Genomic DNA, 20123 nt, shown 5'->3' with positions numbered 1-20123 from the left:
TTTAGCACGCGAAACAGCGATTCCGCACAGAAATACACTTCTGAAACGAAGAATCTTCGAATCTGACATAAGCTCGAATAAATCGTGATCGTGCTTGCCGGGTCGGAGTTTCTATTCCAATTTGGCATACTTGTATGCAAATGCACTGATCTAGCACGCGAAACAGCGCTTCCGCACAGAAATTCATTTGTGAAACGAATAATCGTCGAATCTGACATAAGCTTGAATAAATCGTGATCCTGCTTGCCGAATCGGAGTTTTCGTGCCAATTTCACATATTTGCATGCAAATGCACTGATCTAGCGCGCGAAACAGCGATTCCGCACAAAAATTCATTTGTGAAACGAAGAATCGTCGAATCTGACATAAGCTCAAATAAATCGTGATCGTGCTTGTCGGGTCGGAGTTTCCATTCCAATTTCTCATACATGCATGCAAATGCACTGATCTAGCACGCGAAACAGCGATTCCGCACAGAAATTCATTTGTGAAACGAATAATCGTCGAATCTGACATAAGCTCGAATAAAGGGTGATCGTGCTTGTCGGGTCGGAGTTTCTATTCCAATTTCTCATACTTGCAGGCAAATGCACTGATTTAGCACGCGAAACAGCGATTCCGCACAGAAATACACTTCTGAAACGAAGAATCGTCCAATCTGACATAAGCTCGAATAAATCGTGATTGTGCTTGCCTTGTCGGAGTTTCTGTGCCAATTTCGCATATTTGCATGCAAATGCAATGATCTAGCACGCGAAACAGCGATACCGCACAGAAATTCATTTGTGAAACGAGTAATCGTCGAATCTGACATAAGCTCGAATAAATGGTGATCGTGCTTGCCGGGTCGGAGTTTCTATTCCAATTTCTCATACTTGAATGCAAATGCACAGATCTAGCGCGCGAAACAGCGATTCCGCACAGAAATACACTTCTGAAACGAAGAATCGTCGAATCTGACATAAGCTCGAATAAATCGTGATCGTGCTTGCCGGGTCGGAGTTTCTATTCCAATTTGGCATACTTGCATGCAAATGCACTGATCTAGCACGCGAAACAGCGCTTCCGCACAGAAATTCATTTGTGAAACGAATAATCGTCGAATCTGACATAAGCTTGAATAAATCGTGATCCTGCTTGCCGAATCGGAGTTTTCGTGCCAATTTCACATATTTGCATGCAAATGCACTGATCTAGCGCGCGAAACAGCGATTCCGCACAAAAATTCATTTGTGAAACGAAGAATCGTCGAATCTGACATAAGCTCAAATAAATCGTGATCGTGCTTGTCGGGTCGGAGTTTCCATTCCAATTTCTCATACATGCATGCAAATGCACTGATCTAGCACGCGAAACAGCGATTCCGCACAGAAATTCATTTGTGAAACGAATAATCGTCGAATCTGACATAAGCTCGAATAAAGGGTGATCGTGCTTGTCGGGTCGGAGTTTCTATTCCAATTTCTCATACTTGCATGCAAATGCACTGATTTAGCACGCGAAACAGCGATTCCGCACAGAAATACACTTCTGAAACGAAGAATCGTCCAATCTGACATAAGCTCGAATAAATCGTGATTGTGCTTGCCTTGTCGGAGTTTCTGTGCCAATTTCGCATATTTGCATGCAAATGCAATGATCTAGCACGCGAAACAGCGATACCGCACAGAAATTCATTTGTGAAACGAGTAATCGTCGAATCTGACATAAGCTCGAATAAATGGTGATCGTGCTTGCCGGGTCGGAGTTTCTATTCCAATTTCTCATACTTGAATGCAAATGCACAGATCTAGCGCGCGAAACAGCGATTCCGCACAGAAATACACTTCTGAAACGAAGAATCGTCGAATCTGACATTAGCTCGAATAAATCGTGATCGTGCTTGCCGGGTCGGAGTTTCTATTCCAATTTCTCATACTTGCATGCAAATGCACTGATCTAGCACGCGAAACAGCGATTCCGCACAGAAATTCATTTGTGAAACGAATAATCGTCGAATCTGACTTAAGCTTGAATAAATCGTGATCCTGCATGCCGAATCGGAGTTTTCGTGCCAATTTCACATACTTGCATGCAAATGCACTGATCTAGCACGCGAAACAGCGATTCCTCACAGAAATTCATTTGTGAAACGAATAATCGTCGAATCTGACATAAGCTCGAATAAAGGGTGATCGTGCTTGTCGGGTCGGAGTTTCTATTCCAATTTCTCATACTTGCATGCAAATGCACAGATCTAGCGCGCGAAACAGCTATTCCGCACAGAAATACACTTCTGAAACGAAGAATCGCCGAATCTGACATAAGCTCGAATAAATCGTGATCGTGCTTGCCGGGTCGGAGTTTCTATTCCAATTTGGCATACTTGCATGCAAATGCACTGATCTAGCACGCGATACAGCGATTCCGCACAGAAATTCATTTGTAAAACGAATAATCGTCGAATCTGACATAAGCTTGAATAAATCGCGATCCTGCTTGCCGAATCGGAGTTTTCGTGCCAATTTCGCATATTTGCATGCAAATGCAAAATTGTGATCGTGCTTGCCCGGTCGGTGTTTCTGTCCAATTTCGCATATTTGCATGCAAGTGCACTGATCTAGCTCGCGAAACAGCGATTCCGCACAGAAATACACTTCTGAAACGAAGAATCGTCGAATCTGACATAAGCTCGAATAAATCGTGATCGCGCTTGCCTTGTCGGAGTTTCTATTCCAATTTCTCATACTTGCATGCAAATGCACAGATCTAGCGCGCGAAACAGCGATTCCGCACAGAAATACACTTCTGAAATGAACAATCATCGAATCTGACATAGGCTCGAATAAATTGTGAGCGTGCTTACCGGATCGGAGTTCCTATTCCAATTTCTCATGCTTGCATGCAAATGCACTGATCTAGCACGCGAAACAGCGATTCCGCACAGAAATTAATTTGTGAAACGAAGAATCGTCGAATGTGACATAAGCTCGAATAAATCGTGATCGTGCTTGTCGAATCGGAGTTTCCGTGCCATTTTGTCATACTTGCATGCAAATGCACAGATCTAGGGCGCGAAACAGCGATTCCGCACAGAAATACACTTCTGAAACGAAGAATCGTCGAATCTGACATAAGCTCGAATAAATCGTGATCGTGCTTGTCGGGTCGGAGTTCCTATTCCAATTTCTCATGCTTGCATGCAAATGCACTGATCTAGCACGCGAAACAGCGATTCCGCACAGAAATTAATTTGTGAAACGAAGAATCGTCGAATGTGACATAAGCTCGAATAAATCGTGATCGTGCTTGTCGAATCGGAGTTTCCGTGCCTTTTTGTCATACTTGCATGCAAATGCACAGATCTAGCCCGCGAAACAGCGATTCCGCACAGAAATACACTTCTGAAACGAAGAATCGTCGAATCTGACATAAGCTCGTATAAATCGTGATCGTGCTTGACGGGTCGGAGTTTCTATTCCAATTTCTCATACTTGCATGCAAATGCACTGATCTAGCACGCGAAACAGCGATTCCGCAGAGAAATTCATTTGTGAAACGAATAATCGTCGAATCTGACTTAAGCTTGAATAAAGCGTGATCCTGCATGCCGAATCGGAGTTTTCGTGCCAATTTCACATATTTGCATGCAAATGCACTGATCTAGCGCGCGAAACAGCGATTCCGCACAGAAATTCATTTGTGAAACGAATAATCGTCGAATTTGATATAAGCTCGAATAAAGGGTGATCGTGCTTGGCGGGTCGGAGTTTCTATTCCAATTTGGCATACTTGCATGCAAATGCACAGATCTAGCGCGCGAAACAGCGATTCCGCACAGAAATACACTTCTGAAATGAACAATCATCGAATCTGACATAGGCTCGAATAAATTGTGAGCGTGCTGACCGGATCGGAGTTCCTATTCCAATTTCTCATGCTTGCATGCAAATGCACAGATCTAGCGCGCGAAACAGCGATTCCGCACAGAAATTAATTTGTGAAACGAAGAATCGTCGAATGTGACATAAGCTCGAATAAATCGTGATCGTGCTTGTGAATCGGAGTTTCCGTGCCTTTTTGTCATACTTGCATGCAAATGCACAGATCTAGGGCGCGAAACAGCGATTCCGCACAGAAATACACTTCTGAAACGAAGAATCGTCGAATCTGACATAAGCTCGAATAAATCGTGATCGTGCTTGTCGGGTCGGAGTTTCCATTCCAATTTCTCATGCTTGCATGCAAATGCACAGATCTAGCGCGCGAAACAGCGATTCCGCACAGAAATACACTTCTGAAACGAAGAATCGTCGAATCTGACATAAGCTCGAATAAATCGTGATCGTGCTTGCCGGGTCGGAGTTTCTATTCCAATTTCTCATACTTGCATGCAAATGCACTGATCTAGCACGCGAAACAGCGATTCCGGACAGAAATTCATTTGTGAAACGAATAATCGTCGAATCTGACTTAAGCTTGAATAAATCGTGATCCTGCATGCCGAATCGGAGTTTTCGTGCCAATTTCACATATTTGCATGCAAATGCACTGATCTAGCGCGCGAAACAGCGATTCCGCACAGAAATACACTTCTGAAACGAAGAATCGTCGAATCTGACATAAGCTCGTATAAATCGTGATCGTGCTTGCCGGGTCGGAGTTTCTATTCCAATTTCTCATACTTGCATGCAAATGCACTGATCTAGCACGCGAAACAGCGATTCCGCACAGAAATTCATTTGTGAAACGAATAATCGTCGAATCTGACTTAAGCTTGAATAAAGCGTGATCCTGCATGCCGAATCGGAGTTTTCGTGCCAATTTCACATATTTGCATGCAAATGCACTGATCTAGCTCGCGAAACAGCGATTCCGCACAGAAATTCATTTGTGAAACGAATAATCGTCGAATCTGACTTAAGCTTGAATAAATCGTGATCCTGCATGCCGAATCGGAGTTTTCGTGCCAATTTCACATATTTGCATGCAAATGCACTGATCTAGCGCGCGAAACAGCGATTCCGCACAAAAATTCATTTGTGAAACGAAGAATCGTCGAATCTGACATAAGCGTGAATAAATCGTGTTTGTGCTTGCCTTGTCGGAGTTTCTATTCCAATTTCTCATACTTGCATGCAAATGCACAGATCTAGCGCGCGAAACAGCTATTCCGCACAGAAATACACTTCTGAAACCTAGAATCGCCGAATCTGACATAAGCTCGAATAAATCGTGTTTGTGCTTGCCTTGTCGGAGTTTCTATTCCAATTTCTCATACTTGCATGCAAATGCACTGATCTAGCTCGCGAAACAGCGATTCCGCACAGAAATTCATTTGTGAAACGATTAATCGTCGAATCTGATATAAGCTCGAATAAAGGGTGATCGTGCTTGGCGGGTCGGAGTTTCTATTACAATTTCGCATACTTGCATGCAAATGCACTGATCTAGCACGCGAAACAGCGATACCGCACAGAAATTCATTTGTGAAACGAGTAATCGTCGAATCTGACATAAGCTCGAATAAATCGTGATCGTGCTTGTCGGGTCGGAGTTTCTATTCCAACTGATTTAGCACGCGAAACGGCGATTCCGCACAGAAATACACTTCTGAAACGAAGAATCTTCGAATCTGACATAAGCTCGAATAAATCGTGATCGTGCTTGCCGGGTCGGAGTTTCTATTCCAATTTGGCATACTTGCATGCAAATGCACTGATCTAGCACGCGAAACAGCGCTTCCGCACAGAAATTCATTTGTGAAACGAATAATCGTCGAATCTGACATAAGCTTGAATAAATCGTGATCCTGCTTGCCGAATCGGAGTTTTCGTGCCAATTTCACATATTTGCATGCAAATGCACTGATCTAGCGCGCGAAACAGCGATTCCGCACAAAAATTCATTTGTGAAACGAAGAATCGTCGAATCTGACATAAGCTCAAATAAATCGTGATCGTGCTTGTCGGGTCGGAGTTTCCATTCCAATTTCTCATACATGCATGCAAATGCACTGATCTAGCACGCGAAACAGCGATTCCGCACAGAAATTCATTTGTGAAACGAATAATCGTCGAATCTGACATAAGCTCGAATAAAGGGTGATCGTGCTTGTCGGGTCGGAGTTTCTATTCCAATTTCTCATACTTGCATGCAAATGCACTGATTTAGCACGCGAAACAGCGATTCCGCACAGAAATACACTTCTGAAACGAAGAATCGTCCAATCTGACATAAGCTCGAATAAATCGTGATTGTGCTTGCCTTGTCGGAGTTTCTGTGCCAATTTCGCATATTTGCATGCAAATGCACTGATCTAGCACGCGAAACAGCGATACCGCACAGAAATTCATTTGTGAAACGAGTAATCGTCGAATCTGACATAAGCTCGAATAAATGGTGATCGTGCTTGCCGGGTCGGAGTTTCTATTCCAATTTCTCATACTTGAATGCAAATGCACAGATCTAGCGCGCGAAACAGCGATTCCGCACAGAAATACACTTCTGAAACGAAGAATCGTCGAATCTGACATTAGCTCGAATAAATCGTGATCGTGCTTGCCGGGTCGGAGTTTCTATTCCAATTTCTCATACTTGCATGCAAATGCACTGATCTAGCACGCGAAACAGCGATTCCGCACAGAAATTCATTTGTGAAACGAATAATCGTCGAATCTGACTTAAGCTTGAATAAATCGTGATCCTGCATGCCGAATCGGAGTTTTCGTGCCAATTTCACATACTTGCATGCAAATGCACTGATCTAGCACGCGAAACAGCGATTCCTCACAGAAATTCATTTGTGAAACGAATAATCGTCGAATCTGACATAAGCTTGAATAAATCGCGATCCTGCTTGCCGAATCGGAGTTTTCGTGCCAATTTCGCATATTTGCATGCAAATGCAAAATTGTGATCGTGCTTGCCCGGTCGGTGTTTCTGTCCAATTTCGCATATTTGCATGCAAGTGCACTGATCTAGCTCGCGAAACAGCGATTCCGCACAGAAATACACTTCTGAAACGAAGAATCGTCGAATCTGACATAAGCTCGAATAAATCGTGATCGCGCTTGCCTTGTCGGAGTTTCTATTCCAATTTCTCATACTTGCATGCAAATGCACAGATCTAGCGCGCGAAACAGCGATTCCGCACAGAAATACACTTCTGAAATGAACAATCATCGAATCTGACATAGGCTCGAATAAATTGTGAGCGTGCTGACCGGATCGGAGTTCCTATTCCAATTTCTCATGCTTGCATGCAAATGCACTGATCTAGCACGCGAAACAGCAATTCCGCACAGAAATTAATTTGTGAAACGCAGAATCGTCGAATGTGACATAAGCTCGAATAAATCGTGATCGTGCTTGTCGAATCGGAGTTTCCGTGCCTTTTTGTCATACTTGCATGCAAATGCACAGATCTAGGGCGCGAAACAGCGATTCCGCACAGAAATACACTTCTGAAACGAAGAATCGTCGAATCTGACATAAGCTCGAATAAATCGTGATCGTGCTTGCCGGGTCGGAGTTTCTAGTCCAATTTGGCATACTTGCATGCAAATGCACTGATCTAGCACGCGCAACAGCGATTCCGCACAGAAATTCATTTGTGAAACGAATAATCGTCGAATCTGACATAAGCTCGAATAAATCGTGATCGTGCTTGCCGAATCGGAGTTTTCGGGCCAATTTCGCATATTTGCATGCAAATGCACTGATCTAGCGCGCGAAACAGCGATTCCGCACAGAAATACACTTCTGAAACGAAGAATCGTCGAATCTGACATAAGCTCGAATAAATCGTGATCGTGCTTGCCGGGGCGGAGTTTCTATTCCAATTTGGCATACTTTCATGCAAATGCACTGATCTAGCACACGAAACAGCGATTCCGCACAGAAATTCATTTGTAAAACGAATAATCGTCGAATCTGACATAAGCTCGAATAAATCGTGATCCTGCTTGCTGAATCGGAGTTTTCGTGCCAATTTCGCATATTTGCATGCAAATGCAAAAATTGTGATCGTGCTTGCCCGGTCGGAGTTTCTGTCCAATTTCGCATATTTGCATGCAAGTGCACTGATCTAGCGCGCGAAACAGCGATTCCGCACAGAAATTCATTTGTGAAACGAATAATCGTCGAATCTGACATAAGCTCGAATAAAGGGTGATCGTGCTTGGCGGGTCGGAGTTTCTATTCCAATTTGGCATACTTGCATGCAAATGCACTGATCTAGCACGCGAAACAGCGATTCCGCACAGAAATTCATTTGTTAAACGAATAATCGTCGAATCTGACATAAGCTCGAATAAATCGTGATCGTGCTTGTCGGGTCGGAGTTTCTATTCCAATTCCTCATGCTTGCATGCAAATGCACTGATTTAGCACGCGAAACAGCGATTCCGCACAGAAATACACTTCTGAAACGAAGAATCTTCGAATCTGACATAAGCTCGAATAAATCGTGATCGTGCTTGCCGGGTCGGAGTTTCTATTCCAATGTGGCATATTTGCATGCAAATGCACTGATCTAGCACGCGAAACAGCGATACCGCACAGAAATTCATTTGTGAAACGAGTAATCGTCGAATCTGACATAAGCTCCAATAAATGGTGATCGTGCTTGCCGGGTCGGAGTTTCTATTCCAATTTCTCATACTTGAATGCAAATGCACAGATCTAGCGCGCGAAACAGCGATTCCGCACAGAAATACACTTCTGAAACGAAGAATCGTCGAATCTGACATAAGCTCGAATAAATCGTGATCGTGCTTGCCGGGTCGGAGTTTCTATTCCAATTTCTCATGCTTGCATGCAAATGCACTGATCTAGCACGCGAAACAGCAATTCCGCACAGAAATTCATTTGTGAAACGAAGAATCGTCGAATGTGACATAAGCTCGAATAAATCGTGATCGTGCTTGTCGAATCGGAGTTTCCGTGCCTTTTTGTCATACTTGCATGCAAATGCACAGATCTAGCGCGCGAAACAGCGATTCCGCACAGAAATACACTTCTGAAACGAAGAATCGTCGAATCTGACATAAGCTCGTATAAATCGTGATCGTGCTTGCCGGGTCGGAGTTTCTATTCCAATTTGGCATACTTGCATGCAAATGCACTGATCTAGCACGCGAAACAGCGATTCCGCACAGAAATTCATTTGTAAAACGAATAATCGTCGAATCTGACATAAGCTTGAATAAATCGCGATCCTGCTTGCCGAATCGGAGTTTTCGTGCCAATTTCGCATATTTGCATGCAAATGCAAAATTGTGATCGTGCTTGCCCGGTCGGTGTTTCTGTCCAATTTCGCATATTTGCATGCAAGTGCACTGATCTAGCGCGCGAAACAGCGATTCCGCACAGAAATACACTTCTGAAACGAAGAATCGTCGAATCTGACATAAGCTCGAATAAATCGTGATCGCGCTTGCCTTGTCGGAGTTTCTATTCCAATTTCTCATACTTGCATGCAAATGCACAGATCTAGCGCGCGAAACAGCGATTCCGCACAGAAATACACTTCTGAAATGAACAATCATCGAATCTGACATAGGCTCGAATAAATTGTGAGCGTGCTTACCGGATCGGAGTTCCTATTCCAATTTCTCATGCTTGCATGCAAATGCACTGATCTAGCACGCGAAACAGCGATTCCGCACAGAAATTAATTTGTGAAACGAAGAATCGTCGAATGTGACATAAGCTCGAATAAATCGTGATCGTGCTTGTCGAATCGGAGTTTCCGTGCCATTTTGTCATACTTGCATGCAAATGCACAGATCTAGGGCGCGAAACAGCGATTCCGCACAGAAATACACTTCTGAAACGAAGAATCGTCGAATCTGACATAAGCTCGAATAAATCGTGATCGTGCTTGTCGGGTCGGAGTTCCTATTCCAATTTCTCATGCTTGCATGCAAATGCACTGATCTAGCACGCGAAACAGCGATTCCGCACAGAAATTAATTTGTGAAACGAAGAATCGTCGAATGTGACATAAGCTCGAATAAATCGTGATCGTGCTTGTCGAATCGGAGTTTCCGTGCCTTTTTGTCATACTTGCATGCAAATGCACAGATCTAGCCCGCGAAACAGCGATTCCGCACAGAAATACACTTCTGAAACGAAGAATCGTCGAATCTGACATAAGCTCGTATAAATCGTGATCGTGCTTGACGGGTCGGAGTTTCTATTCCAATTTCTCATACTTGCATGCAAATGCACTGATCTAGCACGCGAAACAGCGATTCCGCACAGAAATTCATTTGTGAAACGAATAATCGTCGAATCTGACTTAAGCTTGAATAAAGCGTGATCCTGCATGCCGAATCGGAGTTTTCGTGCCAATTTCACATATTTGCATGCAAATGCACTGATCTAGCGCGCGAAACAGCGATTCCGCACAGAAATTCATTTGTGAAACGAATAATCGTCGAATTTGATATAAGCTCGAATAAAGGGTGATCGTGCTTGGCGGGTCGGAGTTTCTATTCCAATTTGGCATACTTGCACGCAAATGCACAGATCTAGCGCGCGAAACAGCGATTCCGCACAGAAATACACTTCTGAAATGAACAATCATCGAATCTGACATAGGCTCGAATAAATTGTGAGCGTGCTGACCGGATCGGAGTTCCTATTCCAATTTCTCATGCTTGCATGCAAATGCACAGATCTAGCGCGCGAAACAACGATTCCGCACAGAAATTAATTTGTGAAACGAAGAATCGTCGAATGTGACATAAGCTCGAATAAATCGTGATCGTGCTTGTGAATCGGAGTTTCCGTGCCTTTTTGTCATACTTGCATGCAAATGCACAGATCTAGGGCGCGAAACAGCGATTCCGCACAGAAATACACTTCTGAAACGAAGAATCGTCGAATCTGACATAAGCTCGAATAAATCGTGATCGTGCTTGTCGGGTCGGAGTTTCCATTCCAATTTCTCATGCTTGCATGCAAATGCACAGATCTAGCGCGCGAAACAGCGATTCCGCACAGAAATACACTTCTGAAACGAAGAATCGTCGAATCTGACTTAAGCTTGAATAAATCGTGATCCTGCATGCCGAATCGGAGTTTTCGTGCCAATTTCACATATTTGCATGCAAATGCACTGATCTAGCGCGCGAAACAGCGATTCCGCACAGAAATTCATTTGTGAAACGAATAATCGTCGAATCTGACTTAAGCTTGAATAAATCGTGATGCTGCATGCCGAATCGGAGTTTTCGTGCCAATTTCACATATTTGCATGCAAATGCACTGATCTAGCGCGCGAAACAGCGATTCCGCACAAAAATTCATTTGTGAAACGAAGAATCGTCGAATCTGACATAAGCGTGAATAAATCGTGTTTGTGCTTGCCTTGTCGGAGTTTCTATTCCAATTTCTCATACTTGCATGCAAATGCACAGATCTAGCGCGCGAAACAGCTATTCCGCACAGAAATACACTTCTGAAACCTAGAATCGCCGAATCTGACATAAGCTCGAATAAATCGTGTTTGTGCTTGCCTTGTCGGAGTTTCTATTCCAATTTCTCATACTTGCATGCAAATGCACTGATCTAGAGCGCGAAACAGCGATTCCGCACAGAAATTCATTTGTGAAACGAATAATCGTCGAATCTGATATAAGCTCGAATAAAGGGTGATCGTGCTTGGCGGGTCGGAGTTTCTATTCCAATTTGGCATACTTGCATGCAAATGCACTGATCTAGCGCGCGAAACAGCGATTCCGCACAGAAATTAATTTGTGAAACGAAGAATCGTCGAATGTGACATAAGCTCGAATAAATCGTGATCGTGCTTGTCGAATCGGAGTTTCCGTGCCTTTTTGTCATACTTGCATGCAAATGCACAGATCTACGGCGCGAAACAGCGATTCCGCACAGAAATACACTTCTGAAACGAAGAATCGTCGAATCTGACATAAGCTCGAATAAATCGTGATCGTACTTGTCGGGTCGGAGTTTCCATTCCAATTTCTCATGCTTGCATGCAAATGCACAGATCTAGCGCGCGAAATAGCGATTCCGCACAGAAATACACTTCTGAAACGAAGAATCGTCGAATCTGACATAAGCTCGTATAAATCGTGATCGTGCTTGCCGGGTCGGAGTTTCTATTCCAATTTCTCATACTTGCATGCAAATGCACTGATCTAGCACGCGAAACAGCGATTCCGCACAGAAATTCATTTGTGAAACGAATAATCGTCGAATCTGACTTAAGCTTGAATAAAGCGTGATCCTGCATGCCGAATCGGAGTTTTCGTGCCAATTTCACATATTTGCATGCAAATGCACTGATCTAGCTCGCGAAACAGCGATTCCGCACAGAAATTCATTTGTGAAACGAATAATCGTCGAATCTGACTTAAGCTTGAATAAATCGTGTTTGTGCTTGCCTTGTCGGAGTTTCTATTCCAATTTCTCATACTTGCATGCAAATGCACAGATCTAGCGCGCGAAACAGCTATTCCGCACAGAAATACACTTCTGAAACCTAGTATCGCCGAATCTGACATAAGCTCGAATAAATCGTGTTTGTGCTTGCCTTGTCGGAGTTTCTATTCCAATTTCTCATACTTGCATGCAAATGCACTGATCTAGCTCGCGAAACAGCGATTCCGCACAGAAATTCATTTGTGAAACGATTAATCGTCGAATCTGATATAAGCTCGAATAAAGGGTGATCGTGCTTGGCGGGTCGGAGTTTCTATTACAATTTCGCATACTTGCATGCAAATGCACTGATCTAGCACGCGAAACAGCGATTCCGCACAGAAATTCATTTGTTAAACGAATAATCGTCGAATCTGACAAAAGCTCGAATAAATCGTGATCGTGCTTGTCGGGTCGGAGTTTCTATTCCAACTGATTTAGCACGCGAAACAGCGATTCCGCACAGAAATACACTTCTGAAACGAAGAATCTTCGAATCTGACATAAGCTCGAATAAATCGTGATCGTGCTTGCCGGGTCGGAGTTTCTATTCCAATTTGGCATACTTGCATGCAAATGCACTGATCTAGCACGCGAAACAGCGATTCCGCACAGAAATTCATTTGTTAAACGAATAATCGTCGAATCTGACATAAGCTCGAATAAATCGTGATCGTGCTTGTCGGGTCGGAGTTTCTATTCCAACTGATTTAGCACGCGAAACAGCGATTCCGCACAGAAATACACTTCTGAAACGAAGAATCTTCGAATCTGACATAAGCTCGAATAAATCGTGATCGTGCTTGCCGGGTCGGAGTTTCTATTCCAATTTGGCATACTTGCATGCAAATGCACTGATCTAGCACGCGAAACAGCGCTTCCGCACAGAAATTCATTTGTGAAACGAATAATCGTCGAATCTGACATAAGCTCAAATAAATCGTGATCGTGCTTGTCGGGTCGGAGTTTCCATTCCAATTTCTCATACTTGCATGCAAATGCACTGATCTAGCACGCGAAACAGCGATTCCGCACAGAAATTCATTTGTGAAACGAATAATCGTCGAATCTGACATAAGCTCGAATAAAGGGTGATCGTGCTTGTCGGGTCGGAGTTTCTATTCCAATTTCTCATACTTGCATGCAAATGCACTGATTTAGCACGCGAAACAGCGATTCCGCACAGAAATACACTTCTGAAACGAAGAATCGTCCAATCTGACATAAGCTCGAATAAATCGTGATTGTGCTTGCCTTGTCGGAGTTTCTGTGCCAATTTCGCATATTTGCATGCAAATGCACTGATCTAGCACGCGAAACAGCGATACCGCACAGAAATTCATTTGTGAAACGAGTAATCGTCGAATCTGACATAAGCTCGAATAAATGGTGATCGTGCTTGCCGGGTCGGAGTTTCTATTCCAATTTCTCATACTTGAATGCAAATGCACAGATCTAGCGCGCGAAACAGCGATTCCGCACAGAAATACACTTCTGAAACGAAGAATCGTCGAATCTGACATAAGCTCGAATAAATCGTGATCGTGCTTGCCGGGTCGGAGTTTCTATTCCAATTTCTCATACTTGCATGCAAATGCACTGATCTAGCACGCGAAACAGCGATTCCGCACAGAAATTCATTTGTGAAACGAATAATCGTCGAATCTGACTTAAGCTTGAATAAATCGTGATCCTGCATGCCGAATCGGAGTTTTCGTGCCAATTTCACATACTTGCATGCAAATGCACTGATCTAGCACGCGAAACAGCGATTCCTCACAGAAATTCATTTGTGAAACGAATAATCGTCGAATCTGACATAAGCTCGAATAAAGGGTGATCGTGCTTGTCGGGTCGGAGTTTCTATTCCAATTTCTCATACTTGCATGCAAATGCACAGATCTAGCGCGCGAAACAGCTATTCCGCACAGAAATACACTTCTGAAACGAAGAATCGCCGAATCTGACATAAGCTCGAATAAATCGTGATCGTGCTTGCCGGGTCGGTGTTTCTATTCCAATTTGGCATACTTGCATGCAAATGCACTGATCTAGCACGCGATACAGCGATTCCGCACAGAAATTCATTTGTAAAACGAATAATCGTCGAATCTGACAGAAGCTTGAATAAATCGCGATCCTGCTTGCCGAATCGGAGTTTTCGTGCCAATTTCGCATATTTGCATGCAAATGCAAAATTGTGATCGTGCTTGCCCGGTCGGTGTTTCTGTCCAATTTCGCATATTTGCATGCAAGTGCACTGATCTAGCTCGCGAAACAGCGATTCCGCACAGAAATACACTTCTGAAACGAAGAATCGTCGAATCTGACATAAGCTCGAATAAATCGTGATCGCGCTTGCCTTGTCGGAGTTTCTATTCCAATTTCTCATGCTTGCATGCAAATGCACAGATCTAGCGCGCGAAACAGCGATTCCGCACAGAAATACACTTCTGAAATGAACAATCATCGAATCTGACATAGGCTCGAATAAATTGTGAGCGTGCTTACCGGATCGGAGTTCCTATTCCAATTTCTCATGCTTGCATGCAAATGCACTGATCTAGCACGCGAAACAGCGATTCCGCACAGAAATTAATTTGTGAAACGAAGAATCGTCGAATGTGACATAAGCTCGAATAAATCGTGATCGTGCTTGTCGAATCGGAGTTTCCGTGCCTTTTTGTCATACTTGCATGCAAATGCACAGATCTAGGGCGCGAAACAGCGATTCCGCACAGAAATACACTTCTGAAACGAAGAATCGTCGAATCTGACATAAGCTCGAATAAATCGTGATCGTGCTTGCCGGGTCGGAGTTTCTATTCCAATTTGGCATACTTGCATGCAAATGCACTGATCTAGCACGCGCAACAGCGATTCCGCACAGAAATTCATTTGTGAAACGAATAATCGTCGAATCTGACATAAGCTCGAATAAATCGTGATCGTGCTTGCCGAATCGGAGTTTTCGGGCCAATTTCGCATATTTGCATGCAAATGCACTGATCTAGCGCGCGAAACAGCGATTCCGCACAGAAATACACTTCTGAAACGAAGAATCGTCGAATCTGACATAAGCTCGAATAAATCGTGATCGTGCTTGCCGGGTCGGAGTTTCTATTCCAATTTGGCATACTTTCATGCAAATGCACTGATCTAGCACACGAAACAGCGATTCCGCACAGAAATTCATTTGTAAAACGAATAATCGTCGAATCTGACATAAGCTCGAATAAATCGTGATCCTGCTTGCTGAATCGGAGTTTTCGTGCCAATTTCGCATATTTGCATGCAAATGCAAAAATTGTGATCGTGCTTGCCCGGTCGGAGTTTCTGTCCAATTTCGCATATTTGCATGCAAGTGCACTGATCTAGCGCGCGAAACAGCGATTCCGCACAGAAATTCATTTGTGAAACGAATAATCGTCGAATCTGACATAAGCTCGAATAAAGGGTGATCGTGCTTGGCGGGTCGGAGTTTCTATTCCAATTTGGCATACTTGCATGCAAATGCACTGATCTAGCACGCGAAACAGCGATTCCGCACAGAAATTCATTTGTTAAACGAATAATCGTCGAATCTGACATAAGCTCAAATAAATCGTGATTGTGCTTGCCGAATCGCTGTTTTCGTGCCAATTTCGCATATTTGCATGCAAATGCACTGATCTAGCGCGCGAAACAGCGATTCCGCACAGAAATACACTTCTCAAACGAAGGATCGTCGAATCTGACATAAGCTCGAATAAATCGTGGTCATGCTTGCCAAATCGGAGTTTCCGGACCAATTTCGCATATTTGCATGCAAATGCACTTATCTAGCACGCGAAACAGCGATACCGCACAGAAATACACTTCTGAAACGAAGAATCGTCTAATCTGACATAAGCTCGATTAAATAGCGATCGTGCTTGTCGGGTCGGGGTTTCTATTCCCATTTCTCATACTTGCATGCAAATGCACTGATCTAGCACGCGAAACAGCGATTCCGCACAGAAATACACTTCTGAAACGACGAATCGTCGAATCGGACATAAGCTCGAATAAATCGTGATCGTGCTTGCCGGGTCGGACTTTCTATTCCAATTTGGCATACTTGCATGCAAATGCACTGATCTAGCACGCGCAACAGCGATTCCGCACAGAAATTCATTTGTGACACGAATAATCGTCGAATCTGACATAAGCTCGAATAAATCGTGATCGTGCTTGCCGAATCAGAGTTACCGTGCCAATTTCGCATATTTGCATGCAAATGCACTGATCTAGCGCGCGAAACAGCGATTCCGCACAGAAATACACTTCTGAAACGAAGAATCGTCGAATCTGACATAGGCTCGAATAAATTGTGATTGTGCTTGCCAGGTCGGAGTTTCTTTGCCAATTTCGCATATTTGCATGCAAATGCACTGATCTGGCACGCGAAACAGCGATTCCGCACAGAAATACACTTCTGAAACGAAGAATCGTCGAATCTGACATAAGCTCGAATAAATCGTGATCGTGCTTGCCGAATCGGAGTTTTCGTGCCAATTTCGCGTATCTGCATACAAATGCACTGATCTAGCACGCGAAACAGCGATTCCGCACAGAAATACACTTCTGCAACGAAGAATCGTCGAATTTGACATAAGCTCGAATAAATCGTGATCGTGCTTGCCGGGTCGGAGTTTCTATGAAAATTTTGCATGTTTGCATGCAAATGCACTGATATAGCACTCGAAACACCGATTCCGCACAGAAATTCATATGTGAAACGAATAATCGGCGAATGTGACATAAGCTCGAATGAATCGTGATCGTGCTTGCCAAATCGGAGTTTCCGTGCCAATTTCGCATATTTGCATGCAAATGCATTTATCTAGCACGCGAAACAGCGATTCCGCACAGAAATTCAGTTGTGAAACGAATAATCGTCGAATCTGACATAAGCTCAAATAAATCGTGATTGTGCTTGCCGAATCGCTGTTTTCGTGCCAATTTCGCATATTTGCATGCAAATGCACTGATCTAGCGCGCGAAACAGCGATTCCGCACAGAAATACACTTCTCAAACGAAGGATCGTCGAATCTGACATAAGCTCGAATAAATCGTGGTCATGCTTGCCGAATCGGAGTTTCCGGACCAATTTCGCATATTTGCATGCAAATGCACTGATCTAGCACGCGAAACACCGATACCGCACAGAAATACACTTCTGAAACGAAGAATCGTCTAATCTGACATAAGCTCGATTAAATAGCGATCGTGCTTGTCGGGTCGGGGTTTCTATTCCCATTTCTCATACTTGCATGCAAATGCACTGATCTAGCACGCGAAACAGCGATTCCGCACAGAAATACACTTCTGAAACGACGAATCGTCGAATCGGACATAAGCTCGAATAAATCGTGATCGTGCTTGCCGGGTCGGACTTTCTATTCCAACTTGGCATACTTGCATGCAAATGCACTGATCTAGCACGCGCAACAGCGATTCCGCACAGAAATTCATTTGTGACACGAATAATCGTCGAATCTGACATAAGCTCGAATAAATCGTGATCGTGCTTGCCGAATCGGAGTTTTCGTGCCAATTTCGCATATTTGCATGCAAATGCACTGACCTAGCGCGCGAAACAGCGATTCCGCACAGAAATACACTTCTGAAACGAAGAATCGTCGAATCTGACATAGGCTCGAATAAATTGTGATTGTGCTCGCCAGGTCGGAGTTTCTTTGCCAATTTCGCATATTTGCATGCAAATGCACTGATCTGGCACGCGAAACAGCGATTCCGCGCAGAAATTCATTTGTGAAACGAAGAATCGTCGAATCTGACATAAGCTCGAATAAATCGTGATCGTGCTTGCCGAATCAGAGTTTTCGTGCCAATTTTGCATACTTGCATGCAAATGCACTGATCTAGCACGCGCAACAGCGATTCCGCACAGAAATTCATTTGTGAAACGAATAATCGTCGAATCCGACATAAGCTCGAATAAATCGTGATCGTGCTTGCCGAATCGGAGTTTTCGTGCCAATTTCGCATATTTGCATGCAAATGCACTGATCTAGCGCGCGAAACAGCGATTCCGCACAGAAATATACTTCTCAAACGAAGAATCGTCGAATCTGACATAAGCTCGAATAAAGGGTGATCCTGCTTGTCGGGTCGGAGTTTCTATTCCAATTTCTCATACTTGCATGCAAATGCACTGATCTAGCACGCTAAACAGCGACTCCGTACAGAAATTCATTTGTGAAACGAATAATCGTCGAATCTGACATAAGCTCAAATAAATCGTGGTCATGCTTGCCGAATCGGAGTTTCCGGACCAATTTCGCATATTTGCATGCAAATGCACTGATCTAGCACGCGAAACAGCGATACCGCACAGAAATACACTTCTGAAACGAAGAATCGTCGAATCTGACATAAGCTCGAATAAATCGTTATCGTGCTTGCCGAATCGGAGTTTTCGTGCCAATTTCGCGTATCTGCATACAAATGCACTGATCTAGCACGCGAAACAGCGATTCCGCACAGAAATACACTTCTGCAACGAAGAATCGTCGAATCTGACATAAGCTCGAATAAATCGTGATCGTGCTTGCCGGGTCGGAGTTTCTATGAAAATTTTGCATGTTTGCATGCAAATGCACTGATATAGCACTCGAAACACCGATTCCGCACAGAAATTCATATGTGAAACGAATAATCGGCGAATGTGACATAAGCTCGAATGAATCGTGATCGTGCTTGCCAAATCGGAGTTTCCGTGCCAATTTCGCATATTTGCATGCAAATGCATTTATCTAGCACGCGAAACAGCGATTCCGCACAGAAATTCAGTTGTGAAACGAATAATCGTCGAATCTGACATAAGCTCAAATAAATCGTGATTGTGCTTGCCGAATCGCTGTTTTCGTGCCAATTTCGCATATTTGCATGCAAATGCACTGATCTAGCGCGCGAAACAGCGATTCCGCACAGAAATACACTTCTCAAACGAAGGATCGTCGAATCTGACATAAGCTCGAATAAATCGTGGTCATGCTTGCCAAATCGGAGTTTCCGGACCAATTTCGCATATTTGCATGCAAATGCACTTATCTAGCACGCGAAACAGCGATACCGCACAGAAATACACTTCTGAAACGAAGAATCGTCTAATCTGACATAAGCTCGATTAAATAGCGATCGTGCTTGTCGGGTCGGGGTTTCTATTCCCATTTCTCATACTTGCATGCAAATGCACTGATCTAGCACGCGAAACAGCGATTCCGCACAGAAATACACTTCTGAAACGACGAATCGTCGAATCGGACATAAGCTCGAATAAATCGTGATCGTGCTTGCCGGGTCGGACTTTCTATTCCAATTTGGCATACTTGCATGCAAATGCACTGATCTAGCACGCGCAACAGCGATTCCGCACAGAAATTCATTTGTGACACGAATAATCGTCGAATCTGACATAAGCTCGAATAAATCGTGATCGTGCTTGCCGAATCAGAGTTACCGTGCCAATTTCGCATATTTGCATGCAAATGCACTGATCTAGCGCGCGAAACAGCGATTCCGCACAGAAATACACTTCTGAAACGAAGAATCGTCGAATCTGACATAGGCTCGAATAAATTGTGATTGTGCTTGCCAGGTCGGAGTTTCTTTGCCAATTTCGCATGTTTGCATGCAA

The sequence above is a fragment of the Lasioglossum baleicum genome, chromosome 14 (assembly GCF_051020765.1).
Source record: "Lasioglossum baleicum chromosome 14, iyLasBale1, whole genome shotgun sequence".
Lineage (NCBI taxonomy): Eukaryota > Metazoa > Arthropoda > Insecta > Hymenoptera > Halictidae > Lasioglossum > Lasioglossum baleicum.
Note: the sequence above shows the minus strand (reverse complement) of the source record.